Source organism: Candoia aspera, chromosome 1 (assembly GCF_035149785.1).
Source record: "Candoia aspera isolate rCanAsp1 chromosome 1, rCanAsp1.hap2, whole genome shotgun sequence".
Lineage (NCBI taxonomy): Eukaryota > Metazoa > Chordata > Lepidosauria > Squamata > Boidae > Candoia > Candoia aspera.
Window position 1 is genome coordinate 284,971,469 of NC_086153.1, and position 24,351 is coordinate 284,995,819.

The following is a 24,351-nucleotide window of genomic DNA, read 5'->3' on the forward strand; positions in this document are numbered from 1 at the left end:
TACATCATAGTACATGATTCATTGTGTAAAATCTTAGAAATACATTCAGTGCCCCTTCCCATCAGTGGAATATGCCTAAACACAAATACACACAGAGGAAAAGACTGATATTGTCCTGATAGTTTTTTTTCTGGCGGTTCATATAGAAAAAGTGCCATGTCCAGTAGAATTATTGTAACCATGTAGTTTGAAGTCTAATTCTTTTAATTATATATGTGAGGAATTAAAAAAAATTGTCCAGAGCAAACATAAGTTTATAACTGAGAAAACACACATTAGTGTTATGAAGAGACTTGTTAACTATTACGTCTGCTGTCAATTTTTTATTGTGCTGTTGCTTGCCAAAGTATTATAGCCTCACAAAGCTAGGGCATAAGAACTATGAAGGAAATACAATGTCAAACAAATTTTTGTTACTTGTATTCACTGCTTCCAACTTGCCCCAGGAAACCAATGAGTCACGGAACAAAGATTTCACAAAATTGTTAAGCATTAAACAAAGCCCTGTTTTCCAAACCTCAGCTGAAATAGCTGATTGTCTTGGTTTATACTTAGCCAGCCCAAACTTTTTCTATACCTGTGCAAAATAACATTGCTAACCTACAGCATTCATGTAGACTTTGTTTCTTTTTCATCTCTTTTTCATAATTTTATTCATTTATGTATCCATTATTTATACACTCAGTGGTATGCTGCTTACTTGCAAAAGCCTATGTTTACATTTATTTATTTATTTATTTATTTTTCATGCTTATACATGCTGAACACAAGATAATGATATATTAAAATCACAATTAAAATCTCACGATTGATGTTCACTTGATTGGGATTCTCTTCACCAAGGGCTCATTAGAAAAGCACCATTTTTATAACTTTCCTAAATGTTAGTACATTCTGACTTTTACTGGCAAGGTGTTCCAAAGTGAGGGGAATCAACTGAGAAGGCCATCCTCCAAGCCCACTAATGTCTCAGAGGGTGGGTACCCATGGCTCTTTCTCCCAGTTGGCATATACTGGGGCGGGGGGGGGATTCCCTCTGGAGCAGATAGTCCCAAATGTAACAAAAATCTGAGCCATAAAGTATTTTATAGATAACAACCAGCATTTTGAGTCAGAATTCCTATCACCAATCAGTGCAGCTCCCATAATATGAGGTATGGGGTTCCATAATAGGGGATCTGGTAGAGAAGGTGTGCTGTGAATCCCATCTGCTAGGGAACTACACTTGGCAGTTCCCAGGAGGTGGGCCTTCTCTGCTGTGGCACCCGCCTTATGGAACATTCTCCCCCCCTGTAGTGAGGTTAGCTCCATTCCTGTTAATGTTCCAGAAGTCCTTCAACACCTGGCTAGGTCATCAGGCCTGGAGGTCCCAGGGGACCGGTGAAACCCTGAGATGGCTCCATGGTTAACATTCACTCTCTCTTGTACCTTGTGGTTTTTTAATAATTACTGTTTTTATATATTTATTGTTTTAATTAATTGTATGCTGCCCAGAGTCACTTTTTGTGAGGTGGACAGCTATATAAATTTGATACATACATACATACATACATACATACATACATACATAGAGAGAGAGAGAGAGAGAGAGAGAGAGATGTGCCACTTGGATAAACCAGTTAGTACCCATTAGCAATAGGACAGAAGCATTCTGTGCCAGCTGTAGCTTTTGGTTTGTCTGTAAGAGCAAACCATGTAGAACAAATTTCAGTAGTCAAACTGGGAGATGAGAAGGCATGAGTACAAAAAAAAATCTTTACCATTCATTTGTCACTTTAAAATTAGTAAACAAGGCAGATCTAAAATGAATCATAGAGGTGGCAACAGAGATTGGGAAAAAAATAGAGGGCCAGGAACATTTAAGCTTTCCACACTTCATGCTACAGTTATGTTTCCTGAAAACCACATAAAGCGAAAAACTGGACTGTGGAAAAAAGGGGATTGCAGGATGTAGTGTCAAATTTTGTAACCCAAATAAATTTTATGAACACATTTGTCATTGAAGAATAAGAACAGAGTCTTATTCTTAAGCTCTACATTACATGAGTATGATTTCTTCCTTGTCCCATGTTCTACGTACAATGAAAGCATTTTCTCCGTCTTTTCCACAACTGGATTTCTAATGTGCATTGTTATAATGGCAGACAGAGGTAGAATGCATCACAGCACTAAGAATTTTATTAGCATTCTTTGTTATGTTGCTCAAAGTAGATTTGCCCAGGTTAAAAACTTGTCCTAAGGCTAAGAAACCTTCAACAGCTTCAATATGACATACGTTGAACCTTGTTTCTCATGTTAGAGAGGTCCTTCCTTTTCTTTTTCATTTTTAATAAGGGTTGGGCAAGATGTTGGTGGGCATAGTAACAGTAGTAGCTATTACAGCTATGGAAGTAAAAGGGAGACAGGACACACAACTAGAACAATTGCACATCTCTGTGGTAAATGCATGAGCGAGGCCAGAAAAAGGTTTTGGCAAGGAAAGGTTCAAGGGATTTTGGCAGGAAAAAATCTTGGCATGTTTCCAGACCTTTGGTGCAAATTGACTATGCTGGAACAAATTGCATAATAGCATTTTTTTTTTTTTCACATAAAGTGAATTCTACAAAAATGATCAATCACATAAAGCTAAGGAACCTGAATGTATAATGAACAGATGGTAATGAAGCAAGACAATGAAAGAACTTGGTGACGTTAATATGAATGTTTAAAATAATGGTGATACAATTATTTTAATTGTAAAATAAGAGTGATACAAAATAGTTAATACCAAGTGTTAAGGCCTAAACACTGTTGAATGCAGCAATAAAAATTAGAACCTTCCCATTACAATACATTAAAGTGAAAAAAAGTCAGTGGGACACATCTAAAAGAAAACAGGGAGAAAGCTAGTTATGTCTGTCCAGGGAGAGAACTGAATGAATGTTCTATGACTTTTTTATTTGTCATTTTAACTAACTCTTATGATGAATACACAAACAGCTTTTCTGTAACTGATGTTAATGCCTAGCCAGCTTCATGTAAGCTTAGAATTCTTTCCAGTAATTTGTTGAACCAAACTTATTTAATGTAGTCCGTTGTCACAGGAATAGAGCTGGAGAAGTTTTTATAACACAAGTTTTTAGGGTTTATAATTGAGATGTGACTTGAAATAGTTCAGAGAGTTCTCCTAGTCGAAAAAGAAACAAAAGAAGAAATGAGAGAGCAGGAATGGGAAATAACTGAAGGGTACACACATACAATGTTGTTTGAAATTCTTCACCTTACTGGAAGTGACTTCACTATTTTACACCTACTAGACTTCTGTCCTAATACAGCATTTCACCTTTTCAAAAAGATGAATTATACTAATGTAACCTAATGCAAATTATTACAGTAGTATGCTAATTAATTAATAATTAATGTTTTTTTTCACATTTTGGTGGATAGTGACATATAGTTTAAAAAAAACAAATGGGGTTATTAATCTGCATTTTGTGATTATTTGCACAATCAGCAAAGAATATGTGTTTTTCTGCCAAATAATCTTTTGTAACAAGTGTTCCCTGGTTTTTAGTTTCTGTTAACTCACATAAGGAAAAGAGAAGATGTGCTTAACTCCTGGTAAATACATGACCTGTCCAGGCAATTTTTTTGGAAGCAGTATGGAAATGTTTACCATTGCCTTTTTCTGAGTTTTTTTTTTTAACTTCCTGTCAGATTTCACACCAGGCACTACAATAAATTTCAGCTCTCCAGAAATTCAAATTTACATTCAGTAATTAGCTACCAGCAAAAGCTTCCCACTTTAGCCTCCATGAGAATGGAGGCTAAAGTGGGGGGAGTGACAAGCTGTGTGCCATGATGCAAATACTACAACTATGTACTTTAATCAGATGTCACCATGTGCATGTCATCATTTTTGCACTATCCTGCTAACTGCGGATGCCAATGATTTCTCAGACTCAACAGACAAGTCAGCAATCAAGCCACGTGTAAGTGTGTGTATGTCTGCCCATATGTGTATCAGCCTCAGGGTTTAAATCTTAGGCCCTTTTCAATCTGTCCTTTTGAGTCAATAGACTTTTGGCTGTTATTTTCCCCATCTTGAGAGCATGACTTTCATACTTTCCTAACCATTCTATTGTTGGCCTGAGAATCAGTTGTTTGTCACTTTGCCAGCTTCAGCCATTATATTTTCCAGTCTAGCTTACAATGGAATTCCCTGATTGTTTGCCTCCAAGTACTAACCAGACCCAATCCTACTTAGCTTCCAGATCCAAACAAAGTTGACCAGCTACTCAATTGAGACTCCTTAAGATCTGTCATAAATAAAAGACAATCAATTGTTTAATTTAGAGTATAATTTAGAGTACAACATGCTTAAATTGTTAAGATTAAATTGTGCCAGTTATTCTATTAAAACATGACAGCAATCAAAGGAACGGTGGCCAGAATGATTATATACTAAAGTTCTACCTTGTGGATTCAAAGGATTAAATAACGTTCAGTTGGGATACTAACCATCTGGTGCTGATTTCCAGGCCATGCTGCTATTGTATTATATGTAAACCTGCATGTATGGGACAGAAAATAATGACTGTCCAGCATGTACTTAATGAGCCACTAAATATTCTAGGTTCCAATTTCCATCAGGTCAGTAATTAATCTTTTACAAATCTAATTTAGGCATATCTGTTGAGGAAATAATTTGTTCTTATCTTTCCCTTCTACCAAAAAGCTCAGAATAGCCAACGTGTGAGACAAAATTAAAAATACATTGTCAACATGGTCAGGAATGCTCTTCTCCAGTATCCTCACTTAGCCACTTAATGTCTGTTGTATCACATGTGTAAATCTAATTTTCTAAAGTTTGAAAGCAGAAAAAACATATTATTTTATTAACTTAGATTTTTAGAAATGGCACCAAAAGATTTTTTTAAATTTCATACCTATAACATCATGGATGATGTTGAAGGATACTAGAAATCATAGGTCTGCAACAACTGAAGAGCTGTAGTTTTCCACATTAGCACATATTAATACTGACATTTGTGATTATTCAGTAATCATTTATCTTATAAAAGAGAAATGTCTATACCTTATCTTTTCTGTAAGAATTCAAGGAAGATCACCGAAAAATAAGTAATTAATTTTTTTGAAAAGCATTTTATTTTTATAATCTAAACACAATGTTAAAATAGAAAACAAGGAGTAGAAAATAATATAATAGAAATCATAAATGTGTACGTGTGTGTTGTGTGTGTGTGTGTGTATTACAGTAGCAAATTCAAAATCACGTAAGAAATGCCTTCTTAAAACTGGAAGGTCTTTATCACTTTTTGCAAGCTCATCAATGAAGAACTGCCATTGACCTACCATCTGCCCAGGCAAGTTTGTAGGGAGGTCTTTCTGACAGCCTGCTCCAAAATCATTAAAGGTCATCCTCCTCTTCAGTATTAAGAATTTTAATTCCAGATGAAGAGGAAGGTAGTACAAAGTCACATGATCTTGGCACATAGCCCTATTAACAATCAATCTGTTGAATTCTGAATGTTCCTCAAAGTTTAAGTAAACCATTTTATGCTAATCAAGACAAGTTGCAATCAATATTATGTTATCCTGGCCAAATCTATAGTTTTATGGTTGGTGCATGCCTGGTCACAACTGAGCAATTCACGTACTTCCAGGGCCAAGATGAGGTTTAGAACCTAACCCCATTTACCATCTGAGACAGTCTGAATTCTTCTGTATTTCCCAGTTTACTAAAAGTGTCTGTCTGGATTTATTTCAGTTCATTTATTTATTAAATTTATATCCTGCCTTTCACTCAAAGCAGCATACATTGCAGTTTTTCCTACTTTTCCACACAACTATTACCATATTAGGCAGTTTGATATCATTAGCACCACCTTACATTACCCACACACTGCTGTTCACGGAACTTCTTAATCAAAGCCCTTCCATTCATAACAATGTTTTTGATCAGTCAATTGGCAGTTGCAGATATACCTTGAAGGTGTCATGCTTTGATACTTTGTCATTCTTGGTATGGTATCAAGCACGAGCGCTGTAACTGATTATCTATGAATAGGAAAGGGAAATGGTGAGCTCTGTATTTGACAGTCTTGGTGATACACAAACACACACACACATAAACACTCTATTCAAAAACACACACACATATATATTCATCAGGAGTTTTACACAATGCAACATGTAAAGTATTTAGGCTAGAGATTTATATTGGAGGGATGTCTCAGTAAGTTAACTATATTATGGGGAAGTAATAATATTCATCAACTTGATTCCTGGAGGGAGAGTTGATTCTAATTAAAAATGAAAAATACTATAACCCAAACATCAATGCCATAATAAAAATTCTAAATTATTTCTACATAGGTGGAAATAGTGGCCATCCTTAACAATTGGAATGAAAATTTGGAATTTACTCTATAAGAAGTATACAAACAATTTCCTGAGTAATTTTGGTAATTCTTTGAGATGACTAAACAGCTTTTAGAATGCAAGTATTGAAATCTTTCTTTTGTCAGGTGAAATTGCAACTTCAAGCCTCATTAAATACATGTGCCGTGACATAATAGAACATGTGTGTAGAAGCCAAGATTATGCAGGCATAGCAAAAAAACTCCTGTACCAAACTGTTTGGCAAGGAATGGAATTTAATAATAATTTCTTGGCTAGCTATCCGTATCTCCAGCTAATAGGTAAAGTACTGCATTGGGCCAGAAACTCCATTGGCCCCATTTGGCCTCTTTCTCATTGAGAAAGAGATATAAACATCAAGATTCTTTTCCATGCTTCTTTTTTGGGGCTGTATTGGTCTAATAATATATTTTAAATGTCTAAAAATTCAGTTTTGCAGTAAAATTGTCTTTACCTATTTGTCTTTACCATTAGGAAGAAATGCTAAATGTAGCATGGATATGACTAAAGCTGGTAACCTAGGTTACTAGAACTTCTCTATCTTACTAAAAATGTTATATGAAAGCTTGAATGATCAAAGCTATGAAGGAAGTCAAGTATCTGTGGACCCATCTGGTGATAACAATGGCAGATAGAAGATTACAATTTGGAGTGTAACGGGGGTAAATACTAAAAAGCATGAATTAACAAATGAGATGAATTAAAGTAAAATAAACAGTTTTATTATTACATTATGAAACTAAAAGAAAGGGGAAGGATTCAATAGATCAAGAGAAAGGATGGTCTGAATCTGTGGGGTAGAACTGAAGAATACATGCAAGGAAGTGAAGCTGTAGGTTTAATTATGAATGAAAGGGCTAAAATGTATGTCAGAAAATATGAAGTGTCATCTAAGTTTTTGTGGATACTATGCACATGAAAGTAGACATTAATAGGTTGGTAATAATTGCATGTTGCAGTGAATGGTAGTAATGGGTGAATCAGAGAAGATGCAGTCAGGAGGGGGAGGGGGGAATTCTGTTAAGTGACATGAATGGGGGGTGCGGAATAAGATGAGAGACTACGGAAAAAGTTATTGGGTCATTCGGAGACCTAAGAATTATCAATATTGGTTACCATTTGGTGGGTATCTGCTTAGAAATAGATACGTTGTTTTCAAATACAGAGTTTAAACATAAATCTATGTCTACATACACATGGCAAATGAATGAATTAAATCTAAAAGCATGATTTGATGGTTTATGATGAAAGGCCAAGAGAATTAATAAAAAATACAAGGTTGAAGAGAGATTCTAAATGTGAATAGACTATTAAGGACGACATACAAGTTTAATAAATTATTATCATTATCATTAGGCAGAAATGATTGCAGGATGAGAAAGTACAATTCCTGTATGAAAAAGTATGAGAAAATAGATTAATCTCCTTACATAATGAATGGAAAGTAGATGTAAGGGGTTGTAGAAGATGCTTGGAACTGAGTGAAAAACCTAAGGTGCTACAGAAATGTGTAGAGTAATACTAGAAGATGCTTGATGGCATGATTAAGTGAATGAGGTTGTGAAATAGGAAACAATACATATAAAAGAATAATTGCTACAAAAAAACAAGGATGGGTGAATGTATATATAGAGAAAAGGATAACTGCAGAGAATATAACATAAAACTGGTAAGATTAAAAGAAACAGAAACATGCAGAATGTTTTTGATGGAAATGAAATATTATTTTGGAAGTGCATGAAGAATGAGGAGTCTTCAGCAGAATAACTAGAAGTAAAAGTAATGAAAAAACTTGAGATAAAACTTAACTATTGAAATGCTGGAAGAAATATTTTAACAGATTTTTATTGAAATGATGTATTGAAGAGTTAGAACTGAAATGAATGCTATAAATGTCACTGTCCAAGGCAAATTTGTTAAAAGAAAGGTACAAATGCTGTCAAAATGTGTAGGTAGTGTAACTGGAGAAATTTTAAAATATTGTGTTTGAGTGGCTTTGAAGCTTACTTAACATGTGTGTAAAGATTGCCTGAATAATGCAACAAAGAGTATAGATCTGAAAATTAGCGTATGAAAGAAGACAAGATGTTTGGATTTGAATAGGAAACTGAATGAACATATTCAAGATTTATATAAATAGCAAAAAAAAAAAACACCCTAGTGCAAGTATTTTGTGTACTTTGTGTATCTTGGTAGTTTGTACTGAAGATGGAAACAGAATGGATATGCAAATGCAAATAGAATAGAATAGAATAGAATAGAATAGAATAGAATAGAATAGAATAGAATAGAATAGACTTTATTGTCATTCCACTATACACCAAGGTGCACATTAAAATGAAATTTTGTTGCAATTGGCTCACAAAAAATAATTACTATAATATATAAGAGCAGGTGGCAGCGGTGACCGGAAGGGCCTTTGCACAGCTTCGTGTTGTGCACCAGTTACGCCCTTTCCTGGATCGGGAAGCCCTTCGGACAATCACTCATGCCCTTGTTATCTCCCATATAGACTACTGCAATGCGCTCTACATGGGGGGGCTTGCCTTGAAGAAGCTTCAGCTGGTCCAGAATGTGGCCGCGCGGGCTATTTTTGGCACCCCTAGAAGGGCGCACATAACACCTTTGCTACGCGAGCTGCATTGGATACCAGTTTGCTTCTGGGTCCAATTCAAGGTGTTGGTTATCACCTTTAAAGCCCTACATGGCATGGGACTGGGTTACCTGCCTCTTCCCCGCATCATCAGCCCGTCCCACCCGATCATGCAGAGAGGGCATGCTACGGACCCTGTCAATAAGAGAATTCCATCTGGCGGGGTCCAGGAGGCGGGCCTTCTCTGCAGTGGCACCTGCCCTTTAGAACATCTTGCCCCCAGAGGTGAGATTAGCCCCATCACTCCTAGCCTTCTGGAGGAAGTTGAAGATCTGGCTCTGCCACCGGGCTTGGGGCAGGGAGGAGAATCACCATACTTGGGGTTGGCTAGTGCCTTGAAGTGCCCCTCCTACATAAATGACTGAAGGAGATCACAGCCATCTGGATTTTATTAGATGGGGTAGTTGAGAAATTGTTTTAGAGGGATTTTATTGGAATTTTATTATATATTTATTGTTTTATATTGTAAACCGCCCAGAGTCCCTCCGGTTGGAGGAGATGGGCGGTGACAAATTTGAAAAATAAACAAATAACTAATATATATTCTTTACCATTCCACTCCCCTAATCATTATCCCTAATAAATATCACGGTCCTACATACAACAAATACCACCATGAAGTAAGAGGGGACTATTAAGAGTTCAGAAGTCTAATAGCCCAGGGGACAAAACTATTACCTAATCTAGTTGTTCTGCATCGAATGCAGCGGAACCTTTTCCCAGAAGGTAACAAGGAGAAAAAGCCGTAATGCGGGTGGGAGGGGTCACTGACAATATTTTGGGCTCTGGACAGACCTTGTGTATGCACTATATCCTGAATGAGAGGAAGTGAGATCCCAATTATCCTCTCTGCTGCCTTCACCACCCTCTGCACAGACTTCCTATCTGAGGCACTACAGCCTCCAAACCAGACAGAAATACAGCTGGTCAATGCACTGTCTATAGTGCCTCTATAGAAAGTGAGGAGGATGGGAGGTGGAAGATGATCCAGCGCAGAAAATGCAAACGCTGCCGTGCCCGTTTTACCAAGGATGCAGTATTAAGAGACCAAGTCAGTCTATTCGTTAGCTGCACCCCCAGAAACCTGATGCTTCTAACTGACTCCACAGCTATGTCATTAATAAAGAGTGGGGTATGGCTAAGCCGGTTATTTCTAAAATCTATGATAATCTCCTTAGTTTTTTCAACATTTAGAACCAAACTATTTATATTACACCGATCCACCAAACCCTTCACCTCCTCCCTATAATCCCAGTCATTGTCATCCCTGATAAGACCCACCACGGCCGTATCATCCGCCTACTTCACAACAAAATTGGTGGCAAACCTGGCACAGCAGTCACGGGTCAGCAGGGTGAACAGCAATGGGCTCAGGACACAGCGCCCAGGACAACTGATGCTCAAGGAAACAGGGCTGGAGATACTGTTTCCAACTCGCACTGATTGGGGTCTATCAGTGAGGAAGTCAAGTAGCCAATTACACAAAGGAGTACTAAGACCCAACAAACCCAGTTTGTTCACCAAATGCTCAGGAACGATTGTATTAAATGCTGAGCTGAAATCAACAAACAGCGATTGTACATAGCTGTTCTTCTCCTCTAGATGTGCCAAGCTCAAATGGAGAACAGAGGAGATTGCATCCTCTATAGAGCAGTTCCGCCGGTAAGCAAACTGAGGTGGATCAAACGATGGGGGAAGTCTGGAGACAATATGGTCCTTTATTGGCCTCTCAAAACATTTCATCATAATGGGAGTGAGAGCTGTTGGGTGATAGTCATGAAGACATGTGATCATAGGTTTTTTAGGCACAGGTATAACAGGTGCAGTCTTAAAACATACCGGGACCACAGCCTGATGCAATGAAACGTTAAAGACGTCCATGAGAACACCGGCCAACTGATCAGCACAGTCCCTGAGTACCCGCCATGTTAGTGTTGTTAAGAACATGACTATACGGGCAAATCAGAAATCTTGGATGACTCATGAGGTACATGTGATGTTGAAAGCAAGGAATGCTGCTTTTAAATCTGGTGATATGGGGGCACTCAGCACATCAGCAAGAGCTGATCTGAATCGGGCTATAAGAGCAGCAAAGGGGCTTATAGTCAGAAAGCCAGAATTTCTTTTATGATCCTACAAATACTAGATGCTTGTGGCAGGGTATTCAGACCATCACAGATTACAAGGTTACTCTGTGAGGAGAATATAGATTTTCTTAACAAACTTAGCATGTTTTTTTGGCAGGTTTGGGCCACTTAACAATATCCCTGCAAAGAAGGCTGTTCCTCATCCTGATGAACAGGCACTTATCCTTGATATAGTTGGTTAGTAGTAAAAAGGAAGTAAACAGTATGTGCTCTATTCTGTTCTGCGGAATGAATGTTTGTTTAAAGAAGCTAAAATGGCTGTGTGGAAGAGTGGTATTCTGTCCATTTTGATGTACTGAAGTGAGTATTAGGTAATGCAGAAGAAACATAAAAATAAGTTGATTGCATCATGAAGAGGGGCTGTTCTAAAAGTTAATGTAGTAAAAGGAAAAGAGATTGGGTCAGTAATGTATAGATGCTGAAGGAATGTGGATTAAATATAAAAGTGAAGGATGAATATTAAAGAAATATGTTGAGGTGATTTACTCATATAGAATGAATGAATGAAGATAAAATCACAAAACAAATATACAAAAGAAGAATAAATGGGTTTATGCCAAGGAGTAGACCAAGAATGCTGTGGCTAATGGACTTAATGAGATTCTCAAAAAGTGAGAGGTGAAACGTTTAAAAAATGAAAGGCAATATATGAAACAGTAGTGGAAGCAAAGATAGTTTGCAAAGATAGAAATCAAACCAAATAAAAAATCTTTATTATGTCCAAAAGCCACCAAAAGAAAAACAACAAACAGATACAAAAATACAAACAATTAATACATGAAGAACTTAGTTTTCAAGATGCATCATCTATTGCATTCTTGAAGCTAGGTAGCAACATCCAGCGACATGGTAAGTGACCTAAAGATTCTTGTCAGCTAATTGAAAAGCTACATGATAATTTTTGACTGCCCTGGTATTGTTGTTAGAAAAAGAAAAAATAGATTTTCTCATAAAGCCAAATAAAATTTATAAGGTAAAAGCACATGTGTAAGCATTTTGATTTCTCCCAAATCACAAGGGTAGAAGCAGCAAGTTACAGGAGTTTTATGATACCTACCCTGCAACAGCACAGGGGGTAGGATGTTCAACTTGCCCTTGCAAAGGTCCGCAGTATTTAGAATAGATTAATGTGTAAAGATGAGATGCCATCAAATATAGTTGGGGTCTTACAGAAACAGGATAGCTGAGCTAGATTGAATGGCAGTTTTAACTCCAGAAGGCATTATATGATCAATTTTGGCCTGGTCACTGATACACACACACATACACACACAGACGGACAAATAACTTTAAGAGAACTTCATATATGTGATTAGAAGATGGATACCTTAAATATAGTTGGTGTTTTGTAGTTGGGTATAGAAGGCAATTGTGAACTTAATTTTCTCTAATCAAAAGTATTGCCATTCCTCATTTGTTTTTCTTCCTTTATTGATTTACATTAATTAAAGCATTTATACTCCCCCAACACTGTGGGAAAGATCCCAGTGCAGTTTACAGGTCAGTTAAATAAAATTCTCTGCCTTTAAATTTATAATCTAAAAAGATATAATACTAAAGGAAAAGAAGGTGGGGTAGACAAAAAGAAAGCAAGCATATCCTGGTAACAATTCTATATCTATATCTCTCTATTTCTCAACCCTAGTGGGTTGCTGCTGGATGGCTATTGGAAGATAGGCAAAGCCCAATGAAGCTGACTGTTCTAGAGTAATTATGGTAGCCCTCCATTTCTTCTCTCCTTCTGCCACAGTATTTTGTTTTCTTCCAAGATCTGAAAGATAACACTAGATACATAACAGAAATTTTGTTTATGAGAGAGAGAAAAAGAAGGATCAATTTGGCATGATTATGGAATATACAAAGGAAAATATGTTTATGGCAGGGTGTAATCCAGTTTTGAGCGAAGAATGAACTAGTGCTGAGTTGTGTGCATGTGTAAAATATATGCAGGATACACAGTGTTATTATTAAAATACTGATTATACTGTCCCCAAATACACATCCTATAGCACAAGATGTGTTAAAATGGGATATGGGGCAGTGAGGACAACTAAGGAACCACAACTAACATGAAGGCCAGTAGATGTGGGAACACTGCTAAGTGATCATTTAAGCAGCTGTAGAAATATTATACTGGGATTGCTGGGGAAAAAAATAATAGGCAGAAAGAGGAATGGAAAAATGTGTGCAATAATTAAGATGTATTTAGAATTGTTAAGTTTCAAACACCTTGTGAAAAAATAATTCCTTACTGAAGTATCATAGCACAGTGGCAGTACTTCATAAACATTAAGTATTTATGTGGCCACTAACAAGAAAAATAAAATACAAGAAATTAATTACAAACCAATTGAAGCTACAATTAATATATGTAAATTATAAACCTAATACTTAAAACAGTAACACACTTATTACTAAACAATCGCCAAATGCACAAGAAGTACATCTTGATATTTTTGTGAAAACAAAGAATTTAGTCCAATTGCAATAACAAAGGAGTCACAAAAAAGGCCATTGCCCATAAGATGAACATGTGTGTCTCTGCAAACTGTATTAAGAACACTTCCTTCTGCTGTTCTAATTGGGAAGGCAGATTCAGGAGATAGCTGATCCTACACATAGTGGATTTCTAATTCATCTAGGGCTTTAAAATCAATACCATAAATTGAATCTAAAAAATGATTGGCAACCAGTATAGATCTTTTAGAATAAGTATGAGATCATGATACTGTGCACCAATTGGCAGCCTAACTGCAACATTTTTCAGCAGTGACCATTTTTATAAATTATTGCCAGGTTGTTCAGGTGTGGTTGTAGCAGGAACACTAAACATAATAGTGTGAACTCAATCAAGTCCAGGGACAACACTGAATCAAAGAGTATTCCCAAACTGTGAATCTTCTTTTTCAGAGGGAATGCCATCTCATTCTCTAATAAGTTGAATCTCATTTATACCCAATTCTGATTTTATACTCTCTAGCAACATCTCCATCATGCCTGCATTTTATTTCAGCTTGTTAACTGTCATATAGCCAATTATAAAACCCAGTAATATTGAATATGTTAATTGCCCATAAGGGCAATTTTCATGGAGAAAGGATTGTGCATGGACAGTTGTCTCTAGAGGAAAAGAATCAATTTTTTGGAGAAAAATGCTGTATCTAGAATTTGGGTTTGTATTTGCAAGGCCTCTTGTTGGAATGTGGTTGTATATACACTATTCAACAGATATTGCCTGGTTTCTAGGTGCAAAGTAAACAAATGATTCCATTTCTTTGACTTCCTTTTAGCTCCATCAAGTGATCAGTATTTCAAAACTGACAAGTTTTGTTTAATGGGAAGATAACCTATTCTCTAAGTTAAAAATGTACTTGTCAATACAATTAGATTTAGCATAACATCATTATTAATTCAGATAATTATATAGAGAATCCAATAACTTCTATTTTGCACTCTGCATTTTGAGTTTGCTTCTCCAATGTGAACAGCTACTGCTTGGAAGTCTTGAAAATCCCTTTATTGAAAATAAAGTTTTCTTTTTACAGACTTATGATAATTAATACTTTGTTCCATGAGATTATGGGAAGCTGTTTTAAACCCTGCATAGAAAATACTGTATCCAGTTATCTCTATATCTGCCTATTAATTTGTTTATCTTTCTATCTGCCTACCTATCTGCTGAAATTTAAAATAGGGCAATAACTTTGAGCCCACTGACACTAATGCAGCATTAGATTAAAAGAATGTTACTTTATATAGGCATAAAAGTAATTTAGAGGCACTTAGAGAAAGCTATATACTTAACATGATTCTTGGCTAGTAAAGACAGGTTGATCCCACTCATTTTGGGATTGCTAATTTGCAGTTAATTAGGAAGATTGATTCTGTTCTGTGATGCATGGTTTCGGCTACAAATGCATTTTTCTGCTTTCTGTGACATTAGGCTAGTAATCACCATCGTGATACAAATATCACTGAACAACACAGATCCTCGTAAAACAGCAGCAGCTTCTGACTTTGGAGAATAAATCTGGTAAACATTAATATTTATCTGTTGTTCCCTATGGTGAGAAGGTATCATTTCTATTTAAAACAACTCTTCATTTACATTCCACGTGAATACATTGCAACAAGAGTTTTATTAAGAAAAAAAATAAGGAAGTTGGGCCAAACTTTTTAAAAAGTTGTTGTTGCTTCTCAGTGATAATAAGAAACAGCCCTAATTTCAGGCTCCATGCAGTGGACAGACCACTGGTCCAAAGGCCATAAAGATCCTGAATACTCATCAAAACCTACATACACCTCTCCTTTCCTACTCATTTTCTTACATATCTCTTTGTGAGACCAGCATACTGACTCAAAACCAAACAATCTACAACCCGTCAAATTATAGAGCCTCCGCTTATGTCTTCCCATACAATGCAAGGCCTTTAGAAAGCAGACTTTTGTGAGTATGGCTTTTACTTAAGCAAGAATCCTTAGAGTTGCTGCTTAAGGGAAACCTATGCATGCACATCTGTATGAATTAAGCCCACTCCTTTCAGACATTTGCAGATACATATGGACTCCTAGAGGGGTGATACTGTATGTTGTGTGTAATTTGATGCAAGGTTATTTGCTTGAAATGTCCTCTTTAAAATAACACAATAGAATTATAGTGGAGATAGAATCTATAAAGTATCTATTTGTTGCAACTTCGTTAGAGAAAATTACCTGCAACTATTGCAAGAAGGTAGCATCACAATGATGTTGTGAGTAAATTTAATGTATATCAAGTTAATCTTCCTATTAACTGTGCGATGCATACATACATCACACACACACACACACGCATACATACTGTATAATACTTTTTTCTCACTCCATTCACAGTCCAAATGAGTGTAAATAGGAAGCGCTCTCAAATGCATAATGTTCTATTATGGAAAGGCCTCCAAAGCTTGTATATATAGTTATGCATGTATGATAAAGAAATACTGCATTAATTACACCTGCATTCATTTTGACAATACTTTCATTGTGCATATTTCACTAAAAGTAATTAAAGAATAACAGAGTTTATTCTAAACTTATGTAGGATTCTGTTTTTGTTTGTCTTTATGTAGGATTCCTCTTTGTTTGGTAATACTTGTAGCAAGTTTTTGCTGAAACCTCAGCTGCCTTTAGTGTATAATTTCAAACTGGGAGGATCTAGGCTTTTGGTTATTGCCCAGAAGATCTCTCCTGATTTGTAAATATGCTTCAAAATTCCCATTGGCCAATTAATTTTAATTAGGATTGCATGTTTTAAAAATCCCCTTCTGACCTCTAATATGCTTTTCTATTATTCACAATCATATTATGGGTGCTACCTAGTCTGAAGGTCTCTATGGGACTTCCAGGAGCCTGCTGAATTCAAATCTCATGCTTCAAGGCATCCCTAGGTCAAACTTACTTCAGAATGAATGTGACCTGGGGAAGCCCTGAAGCTTAAGAGATTTGAAGGGAGGATCAGTTTAAGGTTGGGAGGAGAAAAAATTCATGTTCAGACGAGGTGTTATTGTTCCCAGACTAGTTTTTCCACCTTAGAGCTATCAATTATCCAAACTATTCTTTTCCAGATATTTAGCCCTTCACAATATTTGTCTCTGTCTAAGGAAAATCACTACTTCAGTCTGAATTACTTTTAAGTTGCAGCTGTATATATTAATCATGATCAGCAATAAAAAAAATATTAAAAGGGGGAGTGGATAGCAAAGTTGTGAGGATATATACAGTAGGTGAATGATAACATATGTTAGTAAGTGTTTAAAATGGAAAGGTATAAATCTTATTGATCAATATTCTCTGTTTGTTATTTATACCATACTATGAATGTTAAGATGTCTGGCTGTAATAATTGAGAGTAGCCCATTGTTAAAAAGCAAATTCATCATTGCTGGACTGCAACAAATCATCATCATCAGGTTTGGCCTAATTAATTGAAAAAAGATACTGTTCAGACATGTAATTTTATTGTATGAGATTTGTGACTTTCAGACATGTTAATGTTGTTTTGACATATATTGAGAAATCAAGGTAGTATAAGAAACCTGTACTATTTTATGCATGCACACTATTTATATTTGTGTAGCACAAGCACATGTAAATCTGTAAAATGACAGTTAAAACTACTGGGTAATACATAGTCAATTCTTGGAAAGAAAGAAGCTTTATGTCTATAATATGATTGACTCCCCTTCTACTGGTTACATAATATACTATGTAAAAATACATCTGTCTTAATGTTGCATTGCTGAGATTTTGAGTCTAGAAACAACCTTGCAGTAGGGACAGAGTGACATTTTGGGTATTAAAAGGAAAAAATAAATGAAATGAAACACACTTTCATTTTGAAAGTAAAAATTTGACAATCAGAAAGTACATAAGCAAATGTATCTTTTTATATGAAGATAAAAAGGAACAGAAACTAGATAGAGAAAGGAAAAAAACCTGTGGCAAAAAAAAAAACAGATGATGCAGTTTTTACGAATAAGCAGCTTAATGTATCTTGGCACCCACAGTAAGCCTTGTAGGAGCTCAAAGTGCCTTAGGCAATCTGTGAGCAGAATAGCAATTTTATTACTTTGTCATTAAACCAATTTCACAGCAGTATTGTTTGTTAATGAGCAGCGGCAAACGAGCGAAGATGTCACACACTGGAATAGCAGTGAGATTTGTGACCCAGGCTCAGAGCACTAGGATGGAAAGACCATGGCTATAAAAAAGGAAATACTTTGGGATGAAATGCAAAGTCTATACAGCAGAGCTTGTGTTTATGAGCTACCATTTTGCTAAGAGCTGTGAGAGAAATAAAGGTCTGGAAATATGCAGTTAAAACAGGGCCTATAAAATTAAAACCAAATTAAAGCATAGCAGAGGATTACTGCAAAGGTTGTACTCTGCAACATACATCTTAAATGATGAAGTAAAATTTAAATCAGTTTTGTTTCAGTTTCACTGGTATTTATGAAATCAAGTAATAACAATAACAAATCCCCACAAAAAGCAGCTAGTTCTCAAAATTCTGTGAGTTCTTATTGATAAAATGTAGGTCTCTTTCAAACATTCTGCTTCCCAGTTTATAATTAGATATTCACCTTTGGTCTACAGAGAGAATTTATATTTAAATATATGTTTGCATGTGAATACTGGGCACATGACGGCTGCCATGCCCTGCTTCTAAACAGTGAATCAAAATCACACAGCAAAGAGAGATTGTGTGAAACTGAGTGCTGCATCATTTGATGGGTTGTGGGTTTTTTTGTTCTGAGCCAGCATTCTGGTCTTACAAAGAGACTGGGAGACAGCCTTGAGGGATACAAGAAACAGTGCCAAGCAGGCACATTACTGAATCCCTGCAAGGCATCTCGAGGTGAGTTTGCTGCCTGAGCTGTCTTTCCATGTTTATACATAGGGAAAACTAGTGTAAGCAGTGAAATAAATGGATCATCTAACCAACCTGGTAAGGAAGAAGGCGTAGAGGCTAGGGAGGGAATTAGCCCACCATTTTGCTTCGTGGCCGTATTGAGAAGGAAATGTTTTTGCTATTTGGGCTTGATTCTAAACAACCTCATTTCTTCCCTTTAATAAAACTCCACCCAATAGGTTTGCATTGTAATTAAGTTTATCATAATTACTATCCTGTGAAAATATAGATATGTATCAAACACTGTACTTGCCTTTCTGTAGCCATTTTTGTTTCCCCACATTCCCTACCTCTACATTTCTAAGTATATCTAAACAAGTAACATATTTTATAGTTGGCTTACACATAAATAGATATGATTTGAGTACATTGCAAGGAATGCATAAGGGATGTTGGGAAGGTGTAGGTGTTAGAAGAGACAGAGAATGTAGACAAACCAAACAATGCAAGTCACTCTACTTCACAAGAACATTGGCATTTCCTACCAGCAATTAACATTCTGAGGCATATGCTTTTATACTTTGATAACTCATACATGTTTTCAGCTATTTCAACTTAACTCAGCAAAGAGGACATGGCAGGATGTGCCTACTGCTGAGGGGTAGGCGGTGCTCACAGCTCTGGGAGCTTGTTTTAAGACTGTTTTCTGCCTGACAGGCCAAGACCCCTAGACAAATCACTGGCTGGGTCTATGATGCTTGGCAGCCATTCAGAGCTGGTCGTTTGCCAGCAGTATTACTAGATATCCAGACAGATCAATTCACTTTTACATTCCTGCCATTATTTACAGTACACTGTTTATTTGCTCTTGCTTATGAACTAATGATTAGCAAATACAGTGCTATAAAACATAAGAATTTTATTTTGGAAAGGGATTTCTGCTGCTGATACTGCAGATAGTTTTACAGGTCAAAGAGCCATAAGAAGGATTAAAGGGCATGACTTGTGAAACGTTTGTTCCTTTGAAAAGGATGTGCATGTCCCTATTTTCCTGTGGTCAGGTAAGGTACAAAGCGTGTTGAATAGTATGTTTGAAAAGTATGAATTTCTGCATCTGCTTTTCCACATAGGCATCTCAACAAAACACATAGAAAAAATGTTTATGAAACATTATATTTTATTTAGCAACTATAATAATAATCACCATATTGACTAAAGCTTTTTATTTCCTTTCAAATACAAGGCTTCTGGGTTTTGGATTTAAAAATACACTTGTTTGTATTTCAAAATAAAGGAATGTTCTACTTAAAATGTACTAGGGAGCAGTTTGATTGCCAGATATATAAATCTATTAAAGAAAAACATTAAAAACAACTGACCTGTTACAGAACATTAAAAACCAATAGGAAAAAATGTGTCACTTATTACTAACAATATTTAATTTGGTATGTTGTGTGTAAGATTTTGTGCCTTCATGCATAAAATTACACTGAAAATTTGAGGAAGCTTATAACTTTTATCAGTCTTCAATAACTGAACAAATAGCAGTCAAGAGCATTTAATTGTTTAATCTTGTCATACCCAATATATCCCAGTATATTTTCTGTCTTTCCTTTGCAGTCACCAAATGTGGGCTTCAAATGGCCAAAGATAATCAGTTTCTAATCTTACAAGCATCTGTCAGAGCAGAAAGTGAGTGTTGTAGCAACTCATCTCTGACCTTGTGCTAGTCTTCAGAGGCAATAAGATGCAATGAAAAATTTTACTGCTTCCAAGTGCCTCTGAAGGTAAGCACAGCTGCAGGGAGCAACCATCACCCTTTGAGCCTAGACATGAGAATTTACAGATGTTTTTCTCATGTATAAAGTACTAATCTCATGCTGCTTTTGAGTCCCTCCATTATGCAATGTAAATTAGACCGTGTTTTGTCCCTTGTCTAAGCTGGGGAAGGGGCAGATTGATGAAAACTACAGACTTTGCTTAACTACCATGAATTATGACTTGACATGCATTCTTGTTATGCCTTTTAAATACAGTCTGCTAAACCAGAAGAAGCAGCCAATGTTGACCCATTGAGACATGTATATCTTTCATGAGCCTCTGAATATCAGAAAAAAGCCAATAGATTTTTATGTATTTAAATAGTTGTATGTCCTTATATGCTTTTCAGATTTCAGGGTAGTATACAGTAAATAATCATAACAAAAATACAGTAAGAAAATCTATTAAAAATAGCTCTCAACAGATTAAAATGTCCATGTGCAAATATGATATCATATACAATATATTTCTGCACTTTGTGAAAAAGATATAAAGTTGGGATCAGACAAGATTTGTTAGGGATACTATTCTATCACTAGGGTCTCATGTTATACCTGACTATTAATATGAACTCTCAAACTTATTCATTTTGTGCTGTAGGTGGTGCACAGTGAGCAAAAACCTGAGAAGAAACAACATAATATAATCTAGTCTTCAAGTTAATAAACAGTAGTCACCCAACAATCCTACTGTGGGCTGAAAGGGTTTTCAGGTTCTCACTAAACAAAAAGAGAATTGGCATCAGCCATACTTCTTGGGGCAGAGAATTCCAGCATGTGTGGTCTATTGCAGAAAAATCCTGTTGTCTTATCCTAGCCTATGGATTGTGAGGGAAGTGGGGCAGGATTATCAACAGGCCTTCTCCTGATGGCCACACTGGATGGGCAGAATCATATTTGATAGGGTGGTTGTTGATATATCCCAGGACCTGTATAGGGATTTAAAGGGTAATAAACAGCACTTTGCATGGAAACCTGTTGAAGCCAGTGCAGCAATCTCAGAATATGTCTAATTCTGAAACAGCAGGTTTATCCAGCTATCAGCCTAACTACCACATTCTGAACCAGTTATAGCTTCTGAATCATCTTTAAAGGCAGCCCCACACAGAGAGTGTTACAGTAGTCCAGTCATATGGTATTCAGAGCATGAGTAATTGATGCTAGATTATCCTATTCAGATAGGGCTGTAACTATTACCCCAGCTAGGGTGGGGTGAAGATCCCCCAGCCACAGCTTTCACCTGCTGTTCTGACAGGAACTCTGAGTCCAGGAGAACCCTCAAATCATGGAACACCTCCTGTGGGGAATCATGACCTTGTCAAGAGTCACCACTGGGTCAGTATTCCTAGATGTTTACTAATGAACAACAATTCCATCTTGCTAGGACTTAATTTGGGCTTGTTTCTTGTGATTCTTACAGCTTCCAGGTACCAATTCAAGACTTTGCAGAATCTCCAGATCAACCCAGGGTGGCAATGCACAAAATGTCATTGGCATGGTATCTCAGCTTGAACTGATGGTTAACTTCTCCCAGCAGTTTCAGACAGATGTTAAATAACATAGGAGATAACACTGAGCCTGTAGTAATCTGTATTGAAGTGGCTAAAGACTCAACCACTCATCCCTATGATTTCTGACTGGAAATGCCTACTCAGTTAGAAGTAAAACCATGTACCAAGTAAAATGTACTACTCATTCCCAACCCTTGGAGGCAGTCCAATACCATGACCAGTGGTATCAAATGCTCCAGGAGGTCCAATAAGAAAGAAAGAATGCAGTCTCCCATCCAAGTCCTTATAAAGGTCATCTGCTAGAATGAGCAGTGCTGTTTCTCTCCATGACCAGGTCTAAACCCTGAATGAAAAAAATCTAGATAAACTGCTTCTTCTAAACACATCTGTAGAATTCACAACCACATTCTCAACCCAATTCTCAAAAAGGGGAGGTTGGAGACAGGGTGAAAGTTGTCAAAACTGGATCAGGAGATAGCTTCTTCAAGGCAGGATGAACCACCATAAAGCTTCCATCAAAGAAGAATTAGCCACCTTCTGAATCCAGCTGCCTATGCCCCAGGGTCACTGTCTCTGAGTGGCTTACATATCCTATTTTGTAAAATAAGAGTAACAATTATATGTAAAGGTAGAATGAGTAACAACTAACTCAGATTTCCATGCAAGGGACAATAAACAGACTTAAGTCAAAAAACAGGCATATGGCACAAGACGGAACAGCATTTCATTCTGTTATACATAGGGTCGCCATGAGTTGTAAACAACTCAACAGCAACTAACAACAACAACAAGTCAAAAAAAGAACAATACACTACAACTGGAAAGATTCATGATACATCTGTTTCCAAGACCAGGTAGTAAAGCGAAGTTTTAATGGCCTTTCTAAAACGCATTAAAAATTGGGTATATAGATCTGCAGGACAATGCTGTTCCAAAGGATTGGGGCAGCAGTTGAAAAGGCCCAAAGATACTATGTCAAAACTCCTTCACCTTTGCCAGGTTTAAATCAAAAGGCAGTAGGGTAGATATCATAGATTTATATAGATACTTTATAAAGATAACATTACATCTTGTTTATGATACTGCTAATGTTGCTTGTACTTCATTATAATTGTTTATTTGCAGAGTATCTATGTTTGTTATGCATTTCTGACTATTTCATATAGCGAAGGTTAGGAATTCACTCTGAGATAGATAGGAAGACGTGTGTCTGTGAGGGAGGGAGGGAGGGAGGGAGATGAATGTTCCAAAAAGTCTGCTTATTTGAATCTCTCCGATATTTTCTCATTGTGTTATTGTAAAAGAGATCTTGTTTTAAAATATGTTGAAATTTTTGATTTTGTTCTTGTAAAACTAATTTTCCATCTTCCATCATCAGTGTTGCGTGGTCATATCTGACATTACCCACTGTCTTAACGTATGACAATAGGAGTCTATTTGATAATATGCAATGGCACAGTTCCTCTCCATGAATAGTACAGCCAGAAAAAAGCTGTGGGCCATTTACATTTATTAGTAATCTGTGAAGTTTTTCCAATTGCAACTTACTAGAGGGCATGCCATCTTACCATTTTTTAAAGGCTATGTACAAGATGCTTTGAGAATGATGGTAGTTAACACCATTTCTGCAATGGTACAGACAGTATAAAACAAACCATAGAAACCCTTTCCCAGTTAAATCACTGGGGAGGAGGAGCCAGTTTAAATTTCATTCTTGGTGGAAAAGAAGGAAATTCACTGAATAAAAATAACAATAAGCCCAAGTAATTTTTCCTGGTATTCCTAAATTTATCAAATAATTTAGAATTGGTCTACAAGGAGCAATCAACCACTTCAGAATTCTCGTGAACAACTACCTACTTCTGTTATGTGCCACAGATATGGGTAGGGAGATTTCTGAATCAAAAAGCATTTCATTATCTATTGTTGTTTATTCGTTTAGTCGCTTCCGACTCTTCGTGACTTCATGGACCAGCCCACGCCAGAGCTTCCTGTCGGTCGTCAACACCCCCAGCTCCCCCAGGGACGAGTCCGTCACCTCTAGAATATCATCCATCCATCTTGCCCTTGGTCGGCCCCTCTTCCTTTTGCCTTCCACTCTCCCCAGCATCAGCATCTTCTCCAGGGTGTCCTGTCTTCTCATTATGTGGCCAAAGTATTTCAGTTTTGCCTTTAATATCATTCCCTCAAGTGAGCAGTCTGGCTTTATTTCCTGGAGGATGGACTGGTTTGATCTTCTGGCAGTCCAAGGCACTCTCAGAATTTTCCTCCAACACCACAGTTCAAAAGCATCGATCTTCCTTCTCTCAGCCTTCCTTATGGTCCAGCTCTCGCAGCCATATGTTACTACGGAGAACACCATTGCTTTAACTATGCGGACCTTTGTTGTCAGTGTGATGTCTCTGCTCTT

The 24,351-nt window shown here is 36.7% G+C and overlaps 1 protein-coding gene across 7 annotated transcripts in view; it reads left to right on the forward strand.

Annotated features, from left to right (window-relative positions):
* The window catches only part of MEIS2 (Meis homeobox 2), a 327,028-nt gene that overhangs the window by 253,279 nt on the left and 49,398 nt on the right, over nucleotides 1-24,351 (forward strand). The window contains exon 11 of one of the 7 annotated variants that reach the window (XR_010066905.1): nucleotides 17,085-17,168. The exons of the other annotated variants lie outside the window; for them this stretch is intronic. The gene's annotated coding sequence lies outside the window, so the exon portion shown is untranslated. The remainder of the gene's footprint in view (nucleotides 1-17,084; nucleotides 17,169-24,351) is intronic. 7 annotated transcript variants of the gene reach the window in all.